Source organism: Scyliorhinus torazame, chromosome 14 (genome assembly GCF_047496885.1).
Source record: "Scyliorhinus torazame isolate Kashiwa2021f chromosome 14, sScyTor2.1, whole genome shotgun sequence".
NCBI lineage: Eukaryota > Metazoa > Chordata > Chondrichthyes > Carcharhiniformes > Scyliorhinidae > Scyliorhinus > Scyliorhinus torazame.
Window position 1 is genome coordinate 197375876 of NC_092720.1, and position 4941 is coordinate 197380816.

Below are 4941 nucleotides of genomic sequence, written 5' to 3' on the forward strand. Positions count from 1 at the left end.
GACCCACCCTTCAACTCCCTCATCCAAGTCATTAATGAAAATCACAAACAGCAGAGGACCCAGAACTGATCCCTGCGGTACGCCACTGGTAACTGGGATCTAGGCTGAATATTTGCCATCCACCACCACTCTCTGACTTCTATCGGTTAGCCAGTTTGTTATCCAACTAGCCAAATTTCCCACTATCCCATGCCTCCCTTACTTTCTGCAGAAGCCTACCATGGGGAACCTTATCAAATGCCTTACTAAAATCCATGTACACTACATCCACTGCTTTACCTTCATCCACATGCTTGGTCACCTCCTCAAAGAATTCAATAAGACTTGTAAGGCAAGACCTACCCCTCACAAATCCGTGCTGACTATCCCTAATCAAGCAGTGTCTTTCCAGATGCTCAGAAATCCTATCCTTCAGTACCCTTTCCATTACTTTGCCTACCACCGAAGTAAGACTAACTGGCCTGTAATTCCCAGGGTTATCCCTAGTCCCTTTTTTGAACAGGGGCACGACATTCACCACTCTCCAATCCCCTGGTACCACCCCTGTTGACAGTGAGGACGAAAATATCATTGCCAACGGCTCTGCAATTTCATCTCTTGCTTCCCATAGAATCCTTGGATATATCCCGTCAGGCCCGGGGGACTTGTCTATACTCAAGTTTTTCAAAATGCCCAACACATCTTCCTTCCTATCAAGTATTTCCTCGAGCTTACCAATCTGTTTCATACTGTCCTCTCCAACAATATCGCCCCTCTCATTTGTAAATACAGAAGAAAAGTACTCGTTCAAGACCTCTCCTATCTCATCAGACTCAATACACAATCTCCCGCTACTGTCCTTGATCGGACCTACCCTCACTCTAGTCATTCTCATATTTCTCACATATGTGTAAAAGGCCTTGGGGTTTTCCTTGATCCTACCCGCCAAAGATTGTTCATGCCCTCTCTTAGCTCTCCTAATCCCTTTCTTCAGTTCCCTCCTGGCTATCTTGTATCCCTCCAATGCCCTGTCTGAACCTTGTTTCCTCAGCCTCACATAAGTCTCCTTTTTCCTCTTAACAAGACATTCAACCTCTCTTGTCAACCATGGTTCCCTCACTCGACCATCTCTTCCCTGCCTGACAGGGACATACATATCAAGGACACGTAGCACCTGTTCCTTGAACAAGTTCCACATTTCACTTGTGTCCTTCCCTGCCAGCCTATGTTCCCAACTTATGCACTTTTTAAAATTTTTTATATCAAGTTTATTTTACCCTGAGTCACATTTGTGAGATAGCCACAGAATACAAGAATTGATGTGCAAAAAGTTGGAAACGCTGCCGAGAAAATTTAATCAGATTTTATAATAAAAAGTTTAAATATACATCTTTACATAAACAATTATCAAAAGTATGTTTTATTAAACTCAATTCACACTAGTCACAAAAACAGAAAGGATCCAGAATCAGCCAATGAATAATTCTAATCTTTTACAAATAAAAGAGAATAAATAAAATAAAATAAAACATGATTTATTTCTTCAAGCTGTACATCAGTGACAGAAGGAATTGGAGGTTGCCAGGTGACAGTCTGTTGTTTTTCCAAGGTTGCTTAGTGACAGCACTCCAAAATGTCAGCTTTGGGTCACCCATTTATGCTTTAGTGATATATCCTTCTTGTATGTTTTGTTCACATCTATTTTAATGAGAGTCCTTGCCTGGGCTAGCTCTAGGCCACCTAACCTGCTGCTCTCGTTCATTAAACCCGATATGTATTCCAAATATGTTCCAGGGACCAATCGTACCACCTGGCACAGCCCTTTTTCCTTATCATTGAGCTTCTCTGTTCAATGGGGGTGCATTTCTTCGACCTGCTCCATCTGCTGTCGGAATGGCGAGTGCGGCTGGATTTAATCCTGAATCAATTGCTGCTTGCTTGTGTAACCACTGCTGGCAGGCGTTGGAGTCCTGGAGACACTGGAGAACATCGGTGAGCATGCTGCGTTTTAGACTTTCCTCCTCGCGATGCACCTTCAAACAGTCATATACTTTGGCACCACGGAAAGTGAAGATTCCTGCCTGCCTGTATTCTTGCAACCGTTTGATTGCCTTCCGAAGTTCAAAATCCAGTGTATGACTTTCAATAAATTTATCATGCTCTGGAGGTCCCAGTAGTCTTGCAAAGTGTCTCATAGCTTCATAGAGTTCCTGAACTTCTTTCGGATATCGTCTTTCAAGGCAGATTAGAATCACTCCTTCAGGAAAATGTTACACACTCCCATCCTCCCCCACCAACAAGCCTGGAATTTTAGCAAATAGAAATCATAGATTATCATAGAAATTACAGTGCAGAAGGAGACCATTCAGCCCATCGAGTCTGCACCGGCTCTTGGAAAGAGCACCCTACCCAAGGTCAACACCTCCACCCTATCCCCATAACCCAGTAACCCCACCCAACACTAAGGGCAATTTTGGACACTAAGGGCAATTTATCACGGCCAATCCACCTAACCTGCACATCTTTGGACTGTGGGAGGAAACCGGAGCACCGGAGGAAACCCGCGCACACACGGGGAGGATGTGCAGACTCCGCACAGACAGTGACCCAAGGCGGAATCGAACCTGGAACCCTGGAGCTGTGAAGCAATTGTGCTATCGAGCGGTGTGCCGTGGAAGTTCCTGTTTTCTAAAATTCCCTCGAGTTGCAATCTGGAGACATGAAACGGAACAAAAGTTGATTCCACTCCGGCCTGTTCAAACGTGCACGGGGAGAGGATGTTGTTTCTGTCAGTTCAAAAAATGCAGTAGTGGAGGTCGATACCAGTTTGTCAGTATCATTGTGAACCTTAGAGAAACAATGTTTGTTCAGCTTCCAATCATGGGTGTGTTTAAAAACACATAACTTTCAGTTCCCAGCAAAGATTTTTTAAATCAGCACTCATCCAAGGTCATCCTGCAAACACAAGAATAATATTGGCAATTCTAATGAGGAACTCTTTTTTTTGTTCCTTTACTGTCAAATTGGAACCTAGCTATGGGTGCTGTTCTCTCTGTGCGGCATTGGGGTCCAAGTCTGGCCTGTGGTAGACAGAATGTCAAACTCGCTGCCACTTGTAGTGGCCGCAACATGCACTCAAGGGCAAATTTGACGCATACGCAAGGGAGAAGGGGATAGAAATGAAATCTTAGAATACCCACAGTGCAGAAGGAGGCCATTCGGCCCATCGAATCTGCACTGACCCAGAGCACTGCACCCAAACCCACTACCCTGCCCTATCCCAATAACTCCATAGCCTTTGGATACTGTGGGGAAACTTAGCTTGGCCAATCCAGCTAACCTGCACATCTTTGGACTGTGGGAGGAAACCGGAGGTAACCCACGCAGACACGGGGAGAATGTGCAAACTCCACAGGGCTGACACCCAAGGTCGGAATTGAACCCGGGTCCCTGGCGCTGTGATGCAGCAGTGCTGACCACTGTGCCACCATGCTGCTGAAACAAACTAAGGTGGGAGGAGGATCATATGCAGCATATCCATCGGTACAGACCAGTTGGGATGAATGATTCTCTCCTCCCGCCACTTGTCAATGGGATTTCCCAATGTACCCACCCCACGCTGCTGCAAACTCCACTGGCAGGGATGCGCTGCCAGGGGGAAAAGTGAATCCCGATGACCGGAAATTCCGGCCATAATCATGTGGAGAAAAATGAAAAGGCATTAAATAAATTAAGCAATTTCTTCACATTTTCTTTATTTAGCAGTTTTAAAAGATATTGGAGACGGAAAAAAGGTCTGTTTGACTGGGTGGAGGCAGAAATAATGTCCCGTAATACGTGCAACCAGATCTTCATGCTGACAGTCTCGCACACATTACTCTGTGCATGGATGGCGATCACCATCATTGTCACATCAGTGTCTGTGTCCACAGTCTGCATGTCTGCAGCAGGAAATGGTTCAAGCTGTTCAAGCAGGCGTCAGCAGAGGTCAAAATTCTGGTAAACTAAGGAAAATGGAAAACTTGCCATTTGAGATTTCTACATTGGAAACAGACCTCAAAGCCATTGGATTGAAGAGGTAAGAGCTTACTCTCCACGTGAGGTCGATTTAGATCCGCATGCCTGAACATGAAAGTTGGCACAAGCATGCCTGAACATGAAACTTGGCACAAGCTTGACTACTCATTGCAAAACTCCACTGACTAATGTGGTAATGATTCATTCCCAGAGCATAAACATTTTACTGCTCTTCAACCCTGCCACTCTGGCTCAAACTGGCTGACACTTTCTCTAACGGACACAAACTCACAGACTCCTCACTGCTGTAGACCCTGCATTGACTGTTTGGGTAAATTGCACATCATGATTCCGGTGTTATTTTCAGAGGCTATAAAATTTGTCTCTTCATGGGCCACAGATGTGTATAAAACTTCACCCTTATAGGGTTAAAACACTCTTCAATATTGTAGATCCTGACTCTAACTTTACAGTTTCATTCCTGCAATTTTGACTATAATTGGGCTACAGTCCATTCCTGTAGCCTTGGGCGAAATTCTCCGTTATCGGCGCAAAGTCCGCCGATCGGCGCAAAAAACGGCGCAAATCTGACTTGCGTCATGCCGGAAAAATCGTTGCAAAGTCTCCGGCCCGAAATGGGCTAGCAGCGACGTGACGGGATCCGCGCTTGCGCACGTGGTTCACGCCGTGCAGCGTCATACACGCCGCACGGCGTGACAGCTCATAAGGACGCGCTGCTCCCCCCCAGCCGACCGGAACAACCGACCGGAACACCCGACTGGATGGCTGGCCGCCGCTCAGCCCCGAGGTTCCAGTCATGGGATGTGGAGGCGCTCCTGGACGCAGTGGAGCAGAGGAGGGAGGTCCTGTATCCCGGGCACGGCCGCAGAGTTGCCCCACGCCACAGCCGGCGTCTGTGGAGGGAGGTGGCAGAGGCCGCAACCG

At 46.6% G+C, this 4941-nt stretch overlaps 1 pseudogene; it reads right to left on the reverse strand.

The window, feature by feature from the left end:
• Positions 1 to 1232: 1232 nt before the first annotated feature.
• Positions 1233 to 2249, reverse strand: LOC140389409 (transcriptional adapter 2-alpha pseudogene; annotated as a pseudogene).
• Between the last annotated feature and the right edge of the window lie 2692 nt (positions 2250 to 4941).